This window comes from Saccopteryx leptura, chromosome 9 (genome assembly GCF_036850995.1).
Source record: "Saccopteryx leptura isolate mSacLep1 chromosome 9, mSacLep1_pri_phased_curated, whole genome shotgun sequence".
Lineage (NCBI taxonomy): Eukaryota > Metazoa > Chordata > Mammalia > Chiroptera > Emballonuridae > Saccopteryx > Saccopteryx leptura.
Window position 1 is genome coordinate 48,333,101 of NC_089511.1, and position 19,595 is coordinate 48,352,695.

Consider the following 19,595-nt stretch of genomic DNA (forward strand, 5'->3'; position numbering starts at 1 on the left):
CCGGGCCAACTTTGCTCCAGTGGAGCATTGGCTGTGGGAGGGGAAGAGAGAGACAGAGAGAAAGTAGAGGGGGAGCCTGACCTGTGGTGGCGCAGTGGATAAAGCGTCGACCTGTAAATGCTGAGGTCGCCAGTTCGAAACCCTGGGCTTGCCTGGTCAAGGCACATACGGGAGATGATGCTTCCAGCTCCTCTCCCCTTCTCTCTCTCTGTCTCTCCTCTCTCTCTCTCTCTCTCTCTGTCTCTCCCTCTCCTCTCTAAAATGAATAAATAAATAAATAATTTTTAAAAAAAGAAAGTAGAGGGGGAGGGGTGGAGAAGCAGATGAGCGCTTCTCCTGTGTGCCCTGACCAGGAATCGAACCTGGTACTTCCACATGCAAGGTTGACACTCTACTACTAAGCCAAACGGCCAGGGCAAGCATAATATTTTTTAAAAATTATTCTCAGCGGCCCTGGCCGGTTGGCTCAGCGGTTGAGCGTCGGCCTAGCGTGCGGAGGACCCGGGTTCGATTTCCGGCCAAGGCACACAGGAGAAGCGCCCATTTGCTTCTCCACCCCTCCGCCGCGCTTTCCTCTCTGTCTCTCTCGTCCCCTCCCGCAGCCAAGGCTCCATTGGAGCAAAGATGGCCCGGGCGCTGGGGATGGCTCTGTGGCCTCTGCCCCAGGCGCTAGAGTGGCTCTGGTCGCAACATGGCGACGCCCAGGATGGGCATAGCATCGCCCCCTGGTGGGCAGAGCGTCGCCCATGGTGGGCGTGCCGGGTGGATCCCGGTCGGGCGCATGCGGGAGTCTGTCTGACTGTCTCTCCCTGTTTCCAGCTTCAGAAAAATGAAAAAAAAAAAAAATTATTCTCAGCAATGAAAGTGCGCGCTAGCCTGGCCTATGGTGGCACAGTAGATAAAGTGTTGACCTGGAACACTGAGGTTGCCAGTTAAAAAACCCAGGCTTACCTGGTCAAGGCATATACAACAATCAATCAATGAACAACTAAAGTGAAACAACTATTGATACTTCTCACTCCACACTACCTCTGTAAAATCAATTAAAAAAATCTTTATAAAAAAGAAAGTGCATGCTAACCAAACAACATTAAAATTTATGTCATTATATAACAATCAATGAACAAAACTTTTATTTTGCAAGAACTGTGAAGTCCTACCCTAAGAAACATGATTCTGGAGGAAGCAATCAACAAATGATTAAATTTGTCAACGGTCCTTATGAAGCAAAGTTTTTTATTTGTTTTAATATCTCAGACTAAGAGAAAATCTTCAGGGCTCTAGCAACTTGCAGTCCAGAAATCCAACACTTTCAGAAATATTTCCTGGGAATTTTGCCTCTAGTACAGGACATCTGGGTGATACAGACTCTTTTTCCTTTAAGACTAGACCCAGGAGAGAGCTTATGCTTTTCTTTGTTGGATGAGAAGGCAGATGGTGTACCTAACATCTAAGAGACTTGTCAAACAAACCAAAATAAAGGATAAGGAATGGGGATGTGTAGGCATTTTTCAGTGAAGAGTCACCACCTCAGTGTATCAGTCAGGATCAATAAATATGAGCAAGAGAAACCAAACAGATAATATGGCCAGAACTCAGTAACTCCAGGTGGGTCTACTAATTAAGTTTGGAGACAATGCAGAATGGGCCAATGCTGACAATAACACCTCAGAACCTGGATGGTAAAGACACCACCGACACCACTGTTCTATTGAGTCACTACAACTAATGCCTCCAATTCCACAACTGTGTTAGGAGACAATTCTCCACTGACATCTTGCATTTCTGCATATCTTGCAAGCAGATGCACTGGCTTTGTTCCAAACTATCTTTCAAGAGTATTTACAGAGCAGAAGCCATGGGAAGTAGAGAAAATATTTCCTTTTAGAGCAGAAAGTAGATATAGGCTTACTGCCCATTATACAAGATCAAAACAAATATGATAAAAACAAATTAAAAACCTGGAATCTGGCAATATCTTTCTTTTCCTGGAAGAATTCTGGTGTGCCCTGACTTTCTCTCCTACCAACAGGCTATTAAAAGTTCCTCTCCTGAAACACAACCACTGTGTGTTTAGGCAGCTATCCAGGCCCATCTGCATTGTCCCATGAGAATTAGGGACAAGGGGAACTAGTTCATGTTCCGATGTCATGTGGCTTGATGTGCCATGAGTAATAGAGTTTTTTGTCTTTGATCCAAGGGTTTAGTGTCTCCTATCAGAATCCACAAAACTGTGGGAGGTGAACTTGTTAGCTAGCAAGTAGGGTAAAATCTCAGACCTTCAGTTTTTGTACCTTGTGCTAGAACTGTTTCCATTATTGTCCATAGACATTGGACACAGTCATTAGAATGGAATTGGCAGTCTCAGTTTTTTCTCTTCTGAGCTTTAAATTCTAAGCACAAGTGGCAGGTACTCCTAATTGGTGGATCCTTGGTCATGTGTCCCATGTCTGTGGTGAAAAAGAGCCTGGGAAATCCAATATTTATTTTTCCACAGTATCTATAGTGGGAAAGTCTTCAAACATAGCTTTTTAGGACCATAGGCAAAAACATTGACAAATGTTCACAACATCAGTAGTTATTGTATATTTCTCAAACTGATACAGAACAGGAATTCTTAGAACTCTGTCAAAGTTTAGATCTAATACTCCTCAGGGAAAAGCTTTAAATTCCATGGCTCTTAGCAGAGATTTTCGAGGCACTTGACAAAAAAATACACTAGATGGCACTCTAAGTAGTAATTACTCTTCTGCTTTCTTCTAACTACATGGGATGAGTTGGGGTTTTATTTTATTTTGTTTTGTAGTTTTTTCTTTTTTTTTTCTTAAAAACAATTTTACTTTATTTATTGATTTTACACAGAGAGGAGAGAGAGAGGGCGAAGGAATGAGAAGTATCAACTCATAGTTGCTTCACTTCAGTTGTTCATTTATTGCTTATCATATGTGCCTTGACTGGGCAAGCTCAGGGTTTCAAACCAGTGACCTCAGCATTCCAAGTCGATGTTCTACCCATTGTGCCACCACAAGCCAGACTGTAGTTTTTTCCTATGGCTTGTCAATAGAAGAGCATGTCAGAGCACACCAGAATTCTTCCAGGAAAAAAAGATATTGCCAGATCCCAGATTTTTATGTATTTAATTTTTAAAAAATATTTTACTTATTCATTTTAGATAGAGAGAGAGAGAGAGAAAGAGAGAGACAGAAGGAAGAGAGGACCAGGAAGCATCAACTCCCATATGTGCCTTGACCAAGCAAACTGGGGGTTTTGAACCAGTGACATCAGCATTCCAGGTCGACACTTTATCTGCTATGCCACCACAGGTCAGGCCAGATACCAGATTTTTAAAAATTATATTTCTCAAATAGGATGGTTTTCTATAGAACCATAAACAACTCAGAGCTAGGATGAGGCATGTGCTAGGTGTCCAAGTCCTACAATAATCATAGGTGGGACTCGGGTTCCACCGTGTGTGTTAACTTACTCAATGAAAAAGGCAAGATGAAAGATGAGAAGAGTCTCTGAGATGGTGAAGTGGCAGGAGTGAAGAAGCAATCTTGGAAGAGAGGGTCCTAAAAAATCATATTTATTAGAAGCTTAAGTCCATTCACCCTGTAGAAGCCTTGACCTGTTTGTGTGTGTTACTTTTAAGAATAAGATACATATAAGAACATGTGCAGGCCATAAGCTCAACTCATTATCCTAAAGTGAATAGACCAATGAAATTATAGCCCAGGCCAAGGAATAGAACATTGCCAAGACGCTCTCAATTGCACTTTCTATGACTGTCGTCTTCTTTTCCTCAAAGGTAGCCACTACTCTGATTCTGACGTCATAAAGAATGTTAATTTGTTCTTTTGAACTTTTTAAAAATGAAATTATAGTATCTACTCTTTTGTGTCTGACTTCTTTGCTCAACATTAGTTTGTAAAAAATAAATAATTAAATGAGAGCTATAATCCTCAACATCAGGGAATTGCTAGGTAGTCACTAAAAATGGTATCGAAGACTATGTTATAACATGGAAGTGTGCCCTGTTAAAGGGCAAACATAAGATGCAAAGAAAAAAAAATACTGTGCAAAATAAAACTAATTTTCTGCAGATAATTAAAGCTCAGGACAGCTAGCTTCAGAATCTATCATTTTAACCCTCATATAACCATTTATTATCTGTGTTACCCTGGGCAAGTTATTTATATCTCTCTCTGTGCCTCAGCTTCCTCATCTGTTTTTTGTTTTTGTTGTTGTTGTTGCTTTTGCTGTTGTTTTGACAGAGACAGAGAGAGGGACAAATAGGAATAGGCAGGCAGGCAGAGAGTTGAGAGGCATCAGTTCTTTGTTGTGGCTCCTTAGTTGTTCATTGATTGCTTTCTCATATGTGCCTTGACCAGAAAACTACAGCAGAGCAAGTGACCCCTTGCTCAAGCTAGCGACCTTTGGGCTCAAGCCAGTGACCATGGGGTCATGTTTATGATCCCACGCTTAAGCCAGCAACCCCATACTCAAGCAAGATGAGCCCATGCTCAAGTTGGTGACCTCAGAGTTTTGAACCTGGGTCCTCTGCGTCCCATTCTGACACTCTATCCACTGTGTCACCGCCTGGTCAGGTGGAATTGACTTTTTAGAAATAATAAATATTTATATGGAGGCCTGGCTTCTGGTGGTGCAGTGGATAGGGCATCAACCTAGAATGCTGAGGTCGCTGTTTTAAGACCAGGGGCTTGCCTGGTCAGGGAACATGTGGGAGTTGATGCTTCCTGCTACCCCCTTCTCTCTCTCTCTCTAAAAATGAATAAATAAAATCTTAAAAAAATAAATATTTATGTGGAAATGTGGAACTTACAGAATTTTTTTAATTTTTTTTTATTTATTTTTTAATTTATTTTATTATTTTTAATTTATTCATTTTAGAAAGGAGAGAGAGAGGGAGAGGAGAGAGAGACAGAGAGAGAGAAGAGGGGAGGAGCAGGAAGCATCAACTCCCATATGTGCCTTGACCAGGCAAGCCCAGGGTTTCGAACCGGTGACCTCAGCATTTCCAGGTCGACACTTTATCCACTGCGCCACCACAGGTCAGGCTAATTTTTTATTTTTATGACAGAGTCAGAGAGGAAAGATAGGGACAGATAGGGACAGACAGAAAGGAAGGGAGGGAGATGAGAAGCATCAATTCTTCGTTGTAGCTCCTTAGTCTCCTTAGTTGTTCATTGATTGCTTTCTCATATGTGCCTTGACTGGGGGTCTATAGCAGACTGAGTAACCCCTTACTCAAGCCAGCGACCTTGGGCTCAAGCCAGCGACCTTTGGGCTTAAGCCAGAGACTATGGAGTCATGTCTACAATCCCACGTTCAAGCCTGTGACCCCACATTCAAGCTGGTGAACCCGTGTTCAAGCTAGCAACCATGAGGTTTTGAATCTGGGTCCTCTGTGTCCCAGTCTGAGTTCTATCCACTGCACCATCACCTGGTCAGCCATCCTCATCTGTTAAATCAATTAAATTATATTGCATTAAAATTAACAGATGTAAAGGGTGAGGAAAGAATGAAGATATCAAAAGTATAAAATGGAGTCATTTTTAACCAAGTTGCTATTATTATTAATATTATGAAGATTGAGGTGTGAGAAAGGACTTTATTCTTGTTCTAACTAGCTAGGAAACTTAAACTTTTTTAACTTTCCAGGCCTGCATCAGAGCCTGGATATACCTCTGGACCTCGGTGGGGCTGCCTTGGCTCTGTAGAAACCTACGGGAAAGACATGAGTGTACACTGGGACACCAGGGAGAAGGGGGCCTAGGAGACAGGTTCAGGGGGTGAGCCCAGAGCATGCCGTTGCTGCCCACTGCTCCCTTGATTGCAAGTCCCGTGAGGACCCTTAAAGTTTAGGAGATTCACACTTGTGGGAGAATAAGAGGAGGAAAGGTAAGGTGGGGGTGTGCTGCCAGGAGTTTTGAGGGTTTTTAGGAGCTTAGGGGAGAATTTCAATAGATTATTCATTAGCTTTTCCAGATGTGCCCTTTTCGGGTTGTGGTCTCTACTGACTGGTCAGCCTCAAGGTTAGAGGTCGTCAATTATTGCAGCTGATTCTTGGTCACCCACCTGGTTTTGTTGCTTTTCTGGAGGGAGCTAAAATACAACTAGACCTGGAGCTAAAAACAACTGAGGCCTAGATGGTACCTCTAGGGAGCTGACCTTCAGTGTCTGGCTGTAAACTGCTCGGCAAGCGTGTTCAGCTCTCTGTCCCAGTTTCCCCATTCTACTCGCTAAGGAACTTTCTTAGCTTCTTACTATCTTGTCTCATGTACATCTGAAGAATGTACTATTCACTCTAAGAACGTTTAACTTTCTTTTTTGGAACACTGCCAGGTGTTTGTCTGGCTGTGTTCCCAGTTTGCAGACTGTAAAAACCTTAAGTAAATCTTTATCATTTATTTCCAGCAAAGCCTCTATACTCTTTCTGAGTTGGTTTGACAAGGGCTTAGACACAATAGGCACTAAGTGTTTGATAAGGCTATGTGTGTATATTATGTGCATGTGACAAGATTTTGGGGGATTTGTTTCTTCTCTAATTTCTGAATTTAAAAGCTGTTTATTTTATTTTATTAAAAAAAATTTTTAGATTTTACTTGTTGATTTTGAGAGAGAGAGAGAAACTGGGGAAGGGGAAGGAGAAGCGGGAAGCATCAATTTATAGTACGTAGTTGCTTTCTGTATGTGCCTTGATTAGGTAAGCCCAGGGGTTTGAATCAGCGACTTTCGGGTTGCAGGTTGACCCTTTACCCAGTGCGCCACCATAGGCCAGGCATTGTTTATTTTTTTAATTGTAATATTTTATTTATTGATTTTTGAGAGAGAGAGAGAGAGAGAGAGAGAGAGAGAAAAGGGCAGGAGTGAGGAGCAGGAAGCATCAACTCTTCCATACATGCCTTGACCAAGCAAGCCCTGTGTTTCAAACCAGCGACCTCAGCATTCCAAGTTGATGCTTTAGCCACTGTGCCACCACAGGTCAGGCAAAAGCTGTTTATTTTAAAAATTAGAAAATCAAAGTTGGAAAATTTTTTTTATCATCTCTTCTTAAGGAAACTTTATAGATATTTCTTTCCCTAAATCAAGAGCACCTCCATGAAGTTTTAATACCACAGATATACTGTATATCTGTTTGTGTTCAGTATTTATATCTGTGCTATAGTCATAAAAATTGTAAGTATTTTTTCTCCCTCCAAGAAGCAATTTTTTCTTTGGGAGAGCAGGTGTAGGATGTGGGTGGGTGGGACGATTGGGGGGTCGGGGGTGGGAGTGATATTATCTTCATTGAGAATGCATGAGTGGCCCTGGCCCAACAGCTTAGTTGGTTCCAGCATCATCCCAACATAGCAAGGTTGCAGGTTCAATCTCCAGACAGGGCGTATATAAGAATCGACCAATTAATGCATAATAAGTGGAACAACAAATTGATGTCTCTCTCTTCTCTCTCTCTCTTTATCTCTCCTCCTCCTCTTTCTCTAAAAATCAATAATAAAAATTTTATTTATTGATTTCAGTGAGAGGAAGGGGGAGAGAGTAAGACAGGAACATTAAGCTGTTCCCGTATGTGCCCTGATCGGGCATTGAACTGGCAACCTCTATGTTTCAGGACAATACTCTAACCAACTGAATCATCAGGACAGGGAAAAATATTTTAAAGAGAATGTATGAGTTAAAATAAGAAGCACAACAAGATAGTGATGGTCAAGGAAGAAAGATATGATGTCCAGGATATTTAGTTGGTCAAAATCGTGGTGCCCACAATGCAGACACAATGATGACTCTATTCTTATTTCAAGTTATTTATCATAAAGGCATTTTTAGGCTTTATGCCTGGAATAGAAATGACTAGGCAGCCCAGCCCCCCAAAAATGCCCACTGAGAAATGAGTGTAGCTGTTGAGAGTAGAGGCATTAAGGTAAGTTGTATTATTCACTATATAGCTTCATTAATTTTATGTGAAGAATTTTTAGAACTTCAGATCAAACTTGTTTGTTTATTTATAGCAAGAGAGAGAGAGACAGACAGACAGACAGACAGGGACAGGAAGAAAGGCAGAGAGATGAGAAGTATCAGGTCAGAGTTGTGCACTTTAGTTGTTTATTGATTGCTTTCTCATATGTGCTTTGAATGCAGGGTGGGGGGAGGGGTGCTCCAGCCGAGCCAGTGACCCCTTGCTCAAGCCAGCAATCTTGAGCTCAAGCCAGCAACCATGGGGAGAGCAGTGTTAAAGCCGGGTGAGCCTATGTTTAAGCTGGTGACCTTGCGTTTTCACACCTGGTTCTTCAGTGCCCCAGGTCAACTCTCTATCCACTGTGCCACCTTCTGGTCAGGCAAATCAAACACATTTAAACATAAGTGCAAAACAGCATTTGAAGCCATAGAGAAGAAATACTACATTTCTACATTTGTTATTCTGCTACTTCCTCTCTAATCTTCTGAATCAGACAGATCAAAACCATCTTTTCTCAAAATGACCCGCAAGACCCAACTTCAGAATCATCTGGAATGCTTATTGAAATGTAGAGTCATAGGCCCGCACTTAGAAATTCTGATTCAGTATGTCTGACTTGCTTGTGGGGATGAAGCTAACGGCAATGATAACTAAAATGCATAGAGTGCTTACTGTGAGCCAGACCTCAGGGGTTCTGGTATATCACAGAAAGGGGAAAACCCAGGGAATTTGATTAATACCGGCTTTCTACAAAACCTTTGAAAATAGGCTCAAACCACTTATAATAATTAGATGAAAAAATAGAGAGTTGTGATGTTTCTTATACTCTAACGGTCATGTAGAATTCCCATCTGTCACAGTTTCATTAGTCTTTTAAAATACCGCATCACACAACCTACTCATAACATAATTGTGAGAGGGAGGAATGCAAAATGTGGAAAGAGAAAAGAAACTAAGAACATGGAAGGAAACTTCCATAAGTTAGAGTTCTAAGTGCCCTTTAAAATGGTTAGCCATGAATGTAGTACTGGCTTATGTTTTTTAAGTCTTTTAGATGTGGCAATTCTTAGCTTCTTAAAGCAATTTTTAACATCAGCATGATGGAAAGTTTTATTTCAGGTCAGTGAATAACTCTGTTCACTTGTTTTAGTGGACTCAAGGTACATAGAAAAAAAGAAGGAATATTTTAATTGGATAGAATTGTGCATGACACTATGGCCTTGGGAATGTGCCTTATTTTTTTATTTTTATTTACTTATTTTTTATTTTTCCAAGTGAGAGGAGAGGAGATAGAGAGACAGACACTTGCATGTGCCCTGACTGGTATCCACCTGGCAACCCCCATCTGAGGCCAATACTCTGCCCATCTTGGGCCATGCTCACAACCAAGCTGTTTTTAGTGCCTGAGGCAGAGGCTCCATGGAGCTATCCTCAGCACCCGGGGCCAATGCTCTCAAACCAATTGAGCCATGGCTGTGGAAAGGAGAGAGAGAGAGAGAGAGAGAGAGAGAGAGAGAGAGAGAGAGAGAGAGATATGAGGGGGAGGAGTGGAGAAGCAGAGAGTCGCTTCTTCCTGTTTGCTCTGACCGCGAATCAAACCCAGGACATCCACGAGCTGGGCTTGAGCCAACTGGTCAGGGCCAGGAACCAACCTTATTCTATGGTACATAACTGCTTGGTTCAAATGGTTTGGGCATTGACAAGAACTAGGGAGGTAAATCAATTTTTAAAGAGGGAGCATCAAAATCTGGCCAACCAAAGGCTGACAGCTGTGAACTTAACAACACCTTACTTTAAAAAAAGAAAAAAACAAACGAACTAAAGCAAAAATAACCTTTATTATAAAATAGAACAAAACAAACTAAACGGTACAAAAACTTGATATTATATTTTATAGGCTTGGAGCAGAATGTAATACAGTGAACATTTAAACTCCATAAAAAAGTAGACATAAATCATCTCTTCTTAACCTCTAAAAGGCACCAGGAGTAAGAGAAAATTGTGGTTCAAGGTATAAAGTAGTCAGCATCTTCTATCCTAGGTCAGAGTAATAAACTCACACTCTGAAGATAAACTTGTCTCATACTGTTGAACTGATTTTATTGCAAAATCAAAAGAGATGCACAATGTAAGTCATCCAGCAGGTTCCTGAGTCACTGGAGAGATTGTGGACAATTTGCAGAAGTAGGCGGCTATATTCTGAAATAGTCATCCAATGTAACAGGATTTGACAGTAAATATAGTTACTTCCCACTTATCTTTTCTGTTTTTACTAAAAAATATAAATAAACTTCCTGTCTCAGATATGTTAAGGTATCTTAAAAAATGAGAAAACATAAATCACAGGATTATAACTATGAGACTATGAGCATGATACTTAATTTACCCTGTGTTTCCATTAAAGCAGCATAATAACTAATTCTGCGAGTACACGGTGGAGGAGGACACAGAAATAGAACACACCATGGAATTAAACGTTGCATAAGTGCTAAACAATTTGATGACCTATTTCAAGTTTAAACTTACAATGCATATATATATATATATATATATATATATATATATATATATATATATATTTAATTTTAAGGGCTGGCTGACACCATTTCCTCCTCCAATACCATAAATTCAAAATAATTTTAAATTTGACAAGATTTTAGACACAGGCAATCGTGTGGGGACTGCAGGAGGGGAAAAGGAATGAGGGGAGGTGGAGGAGGGTAGAGAGGACTAGGTGGTGATGGAGGGAGACTTCACTTGAGATCGTGACCACACATATACAGATGATGTATTGTAGAATTGTGCACCTGAAACTTGTGTACTTTTATTAACTAACGTCACCTCAATAAATTCTCAATAAAAATATTTAAAAAGTAAAATTGACAAGATCTTTTAAATCTTGAGAATAAAGACCCTATATTGTACACAACAATAATTATAATTGCAATTTGGCCTCGAATTCTGTACTTACTTTTAAGTTATCAAATGATATAGAAGAATTCACATGCAAGAGACTTCCAGAAAGATGACAAGGCTCCAATGCATAAAGCTCAGAAACACAAATATTCTGATTAACATGAGAACTTATGACCTGGCTGGTTGGCTCAGTGGTAGAGTATCGGCCTGGGTGCAGGAGTCCCGGGTTCAATTCCCAGCCAGGGCACACAGGAGAAGTGCCCATCTGCTTCTCCACCCCTCCCCCTCTCCTTCCTCTCTGTCTCTCTCTTCCCCTCTCACAGCCAAGGCTCCATTGGAGCAAGGTTGGCCCGGGTGCTGAGGACGGCCCCATGGCCTCTGCCTCAGGTGCTAGAATGGCTCTGGTTGCAAGAGAACGATGCCCCAGATGGGCAGAGCATCGCCCCCTAGTGGGCATGCCGGGTGGATCCTGGTCGGGCGCATGCTGGAGTCTGTCTGACTGCCTCCCCATTTCCAACTTCAGAAAAATACAAAAAAAAAAAAAAAAAAAAGAGTACTTATTTGATTAGATAGCAATTGTCAACATTAAAGGTGTAAAGTGAAAAGAAAAAGTTCTTGTGTTATTAAAAAATAATAACCTTGTGCAATCAGGAACTTTATATAGGTTATAGAAGAAAGTAGAAAACTTTCATAAGATACCTGAACTGTCTCATTGCTTATATTCAAGAACTACTGGTCTATATGCTAATGGCTCTCAAAATCTTTATCTCTAGACCTACTCTTACTCTAAAATTCCAGAACCATATAACAAATTTCCTATTGAATATCTCCACTTAGTTGTGCTTCAGGTATGTCTCTTAAACATAACTGATGCAAACTGGAACAAATTATCTCTCACTAACCCTCCTCTGATCCTACTTCTCCTCCAGTGTGCTGCATTTTGTGCCCGGTATGGACCTGAAGAAAAACGATTCATTTTATGTGAATCCCAAGAAAAAATTTATCTGCTGCTATGGACTCCCCATGATCAACCAAAGATCCACCTTTTACGATTACTAAGCCATTTGCTGACATTGGCTTTTCACATGCTCTGTATACAGGGATAAACATCCAACTAAACTCTCGGCTTGCGCCCTGTGCTGGCTTGTTGACTCAGTCTGAGCCAATCACTGCAGTAAACCCCTGGTTTCATCTTTAAAACAATGAACTGAGACCAACCCCATCTAATCAAAACTATGAAATTATATCCTTACTGGCAACTACTCTGTACAATCAGAACCGTACAACTTAGACCTATCAAAACTGTACAATTTTAAAAGCTGAGTACTACAAACAGACCAAAATGGGAACTGTGGGTGGAAAAGTTGACCTCTCTTTTGTCTCGGTGGAACACAATTTAAGTTGCTGCCTGAATCTGTGTCTTCCAGATTATAGCTCTTTTTGCCCAAATGAGTACTTTTATTCTCTCTTACACCCGAAAATTAATTTGGTTGATAACACTATCAAAACCCATCAAATTTCCCAAGGTGAGACATCCATGCTATTCCTGATCTGCAGTTTCCCATGTATTTTATATCAGATTAAGAATTCCTGCCTGACTGGTGGTGGCATAGTGTATAGAGAATAGACCTGGGATGCTGAGGACCCAGTTTTAAAACCCCAAGGTTGCCGGCTTGAATGCAGGCTCACCAGCTTGAGCATAGGGTCACCCGCTTGAGTGTAGGATTATTAACATGGTCCCATGGTCGCTGTCTTAAGCCCAAAGGTCACTGGCTGGAAGCCCAAAGTTGTTGGCTTGATCCCAAGGTCGCTGGCTTGAGCAAGGGGTCACTGGCTCAACTGAAGCCCCTGGCCAAGGCACATATGAGAAAGCAATCAATGAACAACGAAAGTGCCATAACTAATTGCCGGAGCAGCTGCCACCCTTTGGACTGGGGGAACAAAAAGCAGAGGTTGGTGTTATGAAGATTTAAGAGCTTGGGGAAAAGACACTGAAATTCTTGGACCTAGGCCTTGAAAAGTGGCCATTGTTTGGTTGTTGCTATTTCAGAAGCTCAGAGGAGGGGTTGCATCAAGTCGGGTTGTTGGAAGGAGACTGCCGGTGATGGTGCCTCCAAAGGATGTAATTAGGCTGGTTCTCTGGAGTGTGGGGAGAAAGACCAAACTAATTGCTGCTTCTAGAACGAAGGGCTATTGCTATGCTTATGCTGATAGGATCAACAACCATGTTGAAATGAGTTTGTTTCTTTCTCCCTCCTTAGCCTTGAGGTCTCCTTTGAGTGCTTCTTACTGGGAGAACCTAACAAGAAGCTAGTGTGTGTGTGTGTGTGTGGGGGGTGCAGCTTATAGAGTGCTGGTGCGAGTGTCACAAACCAAAATGTAGAGAAGTCTTCGGAGCTGAGAGATAATAGCTGTCAAATAATAAAAATAAAACAACTTAGTAATGAGTTTGATATCCTTTATTCAAGGAAAAATACCCCATGGATTGGGAGAATACAATACTTCACAAGCAGTAGGGAGCTCTTCCCAAGAAATGTTTGGGCAAGGGTGAGTTTTATAGTATGTTGAATGAGGCAACAAGGGGCCCTGACTGGTTGGCTCAGTGTGTGGATGTCCCAGGCTCAATCCCCAGTCAGGGCACACAAGAGAAGTGACCATCTGCTTCTCCCCTCCCCCCACTCCCCTTCTCTCCTCTTCCCCTTCTGCAGCCAGAGGCTCAATTGGTTCAAGCATTGGCCCGTGCACTGAGGATAGCTTGGTTGATCCGAGATTGTCAGCCTCAGGTGCTAAAAATAGCTCATTACTTGAGCATCTGCCCTCGTTGGGGATGCCCAGTGGATCCCAGTGGGGAAGATACAGGAGTTGCCTCACTATCTTCCCTCCTCTCACCTTAAAAAAAAAGTGGCAACAAGGAAACAGAGCATGTGTAGGGGAAGCCCTGCCAGTTGTTTTGTTGTTTTTGGTTGGGGGAGGTTGGGGAGAATGCAAGTGCCTGACTTAAGCTATGAGTGCTGAGGCATCCACTTCAAAGGGGCATTTACTTCAAAGATGTCTATCTGGAATAAATATAGATACATCGCCACCACAGAACTAGATAAAGAGTCAGTTCAGCTCACCCCACCAAGGCTCCTGTCTTTTAGGGATCTTGGTTGATTTCAATAATAGGAACATTTTGGCCACTTGTTTTTTCTCTTCCTGCACTTTAAATCCCCTCTCTTATGTTTTAAATTCACCAGTAAAGACGGAGCCTGTGAAACCCAAGGCCCCCACCCTCAACCACAATAGAAACAGAACCCCAGGCTCAAGCAGTCCCCATCCCCCAACTCCTACCTCCCGGTGTGGCTCTAGATGTGCTGTGTAATTTCCAGGTAAGTAAATAATAAACCTTAATTTGTCCAAAGTTTCCTGATGGTTACTGCTGAAGGGCATCTTGCAATCATAATAAAAACCATAAGACCTGGTTCACCTGCCAAGACTGGCACAAAGCAGCCTGATTAAGCTAGGGGGTCAGGATTTTACTTATAAAGCTAGCAGGTCAATCAGGGAATAAGGAAAGAGTATTTGGTTTAAGTTGATCAACTGGGTTTGCCTATCTGACTTTATTTAAAACAAAGAAACCGTTCCAGTTTCTTGAAAGTTGGGGATTGGCTGGCTAAATAGTCTGGGTTTCTGGTCAAGCAGGGCATTTACAGGCACATGAAAGTTACATAAGTTTCAGTTTCCTGACTTGGCACCTCACGTGGGAGAGGCTCTGTCTTGGGCTTAGAAACTTATTTTGGCCTAGCCTAACACTGCATTTGCAGCAAAGTATGTTAGTTTCTACCCTCAAACTCCCCTAGAGTTCCTCCTTTCTCTTCCCACTGCTGCTCTCCTGTCTTAGGAACCAGGCTCTCTCAGATGCCATAATGCATCTGAGATGTCTCCTAATCAGTGTCCTCCTAACTGGTCTTGCTGTTTTCTCTCTTGCCTGCCTCAAAATCTGCCTCAAAATCGCTCTGCATACAATGGCCAGAGCGAAGTAAAGGGAGCAGAATTTACCACTACCAAGGGTGTCCCCTTTGGCTTGAGGATTATTTTGAGCTAGAGGCGACCAAAACCCAGCAGGTTAAAGAGAAGTTCTTTAAATCCTTCTCAAAATTTACATCGGAAAAAGGGACTTGTACCAGGAAGAGAGCTATTACTGGAGAAGCTTTATTACTTAAGAAACTTATTTGCAAAACAGGGCAACTTTACTTTTTTGAACGTCTCCTCTTCTTGTGAACAGCCTTTCTGATCATTGTATCCCTAGACCTGTTCCCCATCCTTTGCTCAATGTGTTATATAAACTCCAATCACCTGGCTGCCATTTGAATGTTCATATCCTTATGGGGTTCTTCCCATACATATGTAATTAAATTTGTTTTTTTTTCAAATTTAATTATAACAGATTTTCTGTTAATCTGCCATATATCAATTTAATTATTAGAGCAGCCAAAGAACCTATAAGGGAAGAAGGGAAATTTTTTTCACCTTTTCATTGGTTTTATTATATCAATGAAATTCTGATCACATGGTCTTTTACTTAACTCCCTCCGATGGAAACCATGAGACAATGTGGGCGGGTCAAGATCTTAGAGTAAAGCTCTTGAGGTTTTGTGGAGCACACTCCCTCATTATGCTTTACTGAACCTCCCTTGGGGATGTCTTTGGAATACATTTTGCAGGAATCTCTCTTTTTCCACAGGCAATCAGATGCTGGTCAGCTAAGGTTGACTACATACATAGCCAGTATCAAATAAACACCTCTAGGCCCTGGCCGGTTGGCTCAGCGGTAGAGTGTCAGCCTGGCGTGCGGGGGACCTGGGTTTGATTCCCGGCCAGGACACATAGGAGAAGCACCCATTTGCTTCTCCACCCCCCCCCCCCCCTTCCTCTCTGTCTCTCTCTTCCCCTCCCGCACGCAGCTAAGGCTCCATTGGAGCAAAGATGGCCCTGGCGGTGGGGATGGCTCCTTGGCATCTGCCCCAGGCGCTAGAGTGGCTCTGGTCACAGCAGAGCGACCCCCCAGAGGGGCAGAGCATCGCCCCCTGGTGGGCAGAGCGTCGCCCCCTGGTGGGCGTGCCGGGTGGATCCCGGTCGGGCGCATGCGGGAGTCTGTCTGACTGTCTCTCCCCGTTTCCAGCTTTAGAAAAATACAAAATAAATAAATAAATAAATAAATAAATAAATAAACACCTCTAATGTTAAGCTTACAGTGTCTGATGCAAACATATTTCAACAGAAGGCATTCATGTATGAAAATTGTTTCCTAGCCCTGGCCAGATGGCTCGGTTGGTCGGAGTGTCGTCCCAATGCACAAAGGTTGCGGGTTTAATGCCAGGTCAGGGCACCTGCAGGAACAGATTGATGTTTCTGTCTCTCTCTCTCTCAAATCAATAAATCCATTTAAAAACAATCAAAATAATCTTTATGTGAAAGAGGTATATTTTAGAATGTCATATCTTGCTATCCTTCTGATAGATTAAAGCTGCAGGTGGCCGGCTCACGGGGGAAGGGGAAAGCCTCTTTTCAGTTTCTCGTGGCAACTGGCAGGTCGGTATAAACCCCCGAGTAGGTCAGACCTGGAGAGAACCCCAGAGAACTGCATTATCCCCTATGAGAGAGCTGACAGGCTAAACCCCTTTCCGGGTCTATGGGTGGGCACCGGGGAGAGCGGAACTGGAAACACAAGGCTGGTGTATTCCAAAAGGACTGTTTATTTAAAATGGTTAGATGTAAGAGTGCTGAGATGACCCTAATGCCGTGTTGACCCAGGGAGGGTTGGAGTAAAGTATTTATAGTTTTAGTCAGGGGTCTTGGAAAAACAGGCTGACATCATTGCCTCTATAGGTACAAGGAATATTTTTTCGTATATAGATTGAAGAGGCGCCACAGTTTCTCCAAATTGTCTATCTCCTGGTTCAACTGTCTTAAGAAGGCCTGTGCTAGTTCAGAAGTCCCGAGCTGGTCAGGCAGGCTGAGGCTTCAAGCCAGCCAGCTCCCCCCCCCCATCCTCCCATTGGCTGCACTGCCCTTGGACGGGTGGGGTGGGTGCTGATCTGCTATCGGAAGACAGTACTCCTGGGCCTGTAACTAGGCTTTTACAAACACTTCCTGTGATTTAGAACTCCTTTAATTGTCAGGTCTCTTCCCAATGTAAGCTTTCTCTGACATTTTTACATTTCAAAGTGGAGTCCAGGAAGCCATTAAGCGAGAGAATAACAAGCCAGTTAACTACAACCTCACAGTGAGGGAGGAAAACGTGTTGCATTGAGCCTGGGTAAAAAATTGGGTGAGGAGAATTTTAGTTTTAAAGGGGGCTCTAGTTTTAAAAGCCACTCTGAACCCAAACCTTACACCTTCAAGTGAAGTGAAGAGAGAAATGCAGAATCCAATTATACATAGTTGTGGCCTGATAGGAAATTAAAGAAGCCTCTGAGTTCTGTCAGAGAGGAGAGTGCAAGAGATGACACAGATTTGCATAAGAAAGTGATAGACCCACTGGCCACTACGACACTTAAGTCAAAGGGAAAGGCACTTAAATTTCTTAAGAAACCAAAGAAACGCAAAATTGAAGCAAGCCAAGGAGGAAGTCAACTGCAATCTTAGTATTGCACACTCCAGTCTCCAACAGAATTACCAAATTGTTAAACTTCTGCCAGGTTGGCCCCTCCATAGTAAAGTATGTCATTCTTGTTATGATAATTAGAAAAATGATTCATATGTCCATCCGTGAAGTAGGAAGAATTTCCCTGAAAAGGCTCTGGACTTGAATACTGGCCCCTAAGCTTGGCCACTAAAGAACCTCAACTTATTGGAACAATCACATCAATTTTCTTGGAATGATTGAATTGTTTCTTTCATGAATATGAGTAGATATTTTAATTTTGGGAAAGTTTAATGCTTGTTGTTATTGTGTTAAGTTCAGAGAAAATATGTGAATAACTGGTATTTAGCATATAGTATACATTTAGTATATAGTGTCTAAATGTATTTATTATATAATAGCTATATATAATAGTATATATTTAGTATATAATGTCTACAATGTTTAAGAGATTTGGCATATTGAACAAGTGGCATGGTGATTCATTTAAAATGTATAATAGGGTAATTTATTTTAGACTTAGGATTTTAGCATTGAATATTATAAAATATAAATTTGTAAACAGTATTAGAATGTTTAAGACAACTTAATATTTATTATATTAGTATATTTTATTAGATTTGCAAGACCATTTAAGTATCTGAAAAATATTACTTGTTAGACTCAGAACTGAAGTGCATAAAAAAGAAAATTATATGTAGTATGCTATAAATATAGCTTAAAACCTTTTAAGATAATTTAATTAACTAAGATGTAAATGAGACTGATTTCTTTGGAGTTTAATTTTTTCAATTTGAGTTGCTCAAACTTTACTCAAAGATGCTCTTAAAAGTAATTATGAGGCCCTGGCCGGTTGGCTCAGCGGTAGAGCGTCGGCCTGGCGTGCAGGGGACCCGGGTTCGATTCCCGGCCAGGGCACATAGGAGAAGCGCCCATTTGCTTCTCCACCCCCCCTCTCCTTCCTCTCTGTCTCTCTCTTCCCCTCCCGCAGCCAAGGCTCCATTGGAGCAAAGATGGCCGGGTCGCTGGGGATGGCTCCTTGGCCTCTGCCCCAGGCGCAAGAGTGGCTCTGGTCTCGGCAGAGCCATGCCCCGAGGGGCAAAGCATCGCCCCTGGTGGGTGTGCTGGGTGGATCCCGGTCGGGCGGGTGCATGCGGGAGTCTGTCTGACTGTCTCTCCCCGTTTCCAGCTTCAGAAGGAAAAAAAAAGTAATTATGAACATATTTGTATATGAGATAATACAGTTTTATAAAATATAAAATAATAATTTAGATATGTTGGGCAAAAAAGTGTGTTAAGCTTGCTCGCTTGTATGTTGCCTGATTGGTGCATGAGCACGGGGCAGCACCACGGGTGTACATCTATGTAAAGCTGCAGGTGCTGGCCCTCAGGGCGGCAGATTGTAGATTGTGGATCCCTGCCGCCATTGAGAGTGGCCGATGTTTGCTATTGTTGGCTGGAGAAGCCGTCCCCTCCCACCTCGCGCCTGTTTGCTCATCAGTCCTGATAGAGAGAGAAGCAGTTTTCCCTGCCTCCTTGCTCGGCCGCCCTTGTGAGACTAATAAATGGAATGGCCCACCATTTTTTGGCTCCCCAGTTCCTTTACCATCTGCTCAAATCCAGTGGGAACTGAAATGGTATAGTCACTGGCCTTACAACATACAGTGTATAAAGTAAATAAAATAATAAGTGCCTTATAACTTGTAAATCAACCTTGATTTATTAATTTATTATTTTAATTAGATTATATTAGTCAACAGCATCAAAGAATAATAAACTCATCTGTACTTCAAGCCTGACCAGGCGGTGGCGCAGTGGATAGAGCGTTGGATTGGGATGCGGAAGGACCCAGGTTCAAGACCCCGAGCTCGTCAGCTTGAGCGCGGGCTCATCTGGCTTGAGCAAAAAAAAAAAAGCTCACCAGCTTGGACCCAAGGTCGCTGGCTCCAGCAAGGAGTTACTCGGTCTGCTGAAGGCCCCCGGTCACATATGAGAGAGCAATCAATGAACAACTAAGGTGTCGCAATGAAAAACTGATGATTGATGCTTCTCATCTCTCTCCATTCCTGTCTGTCT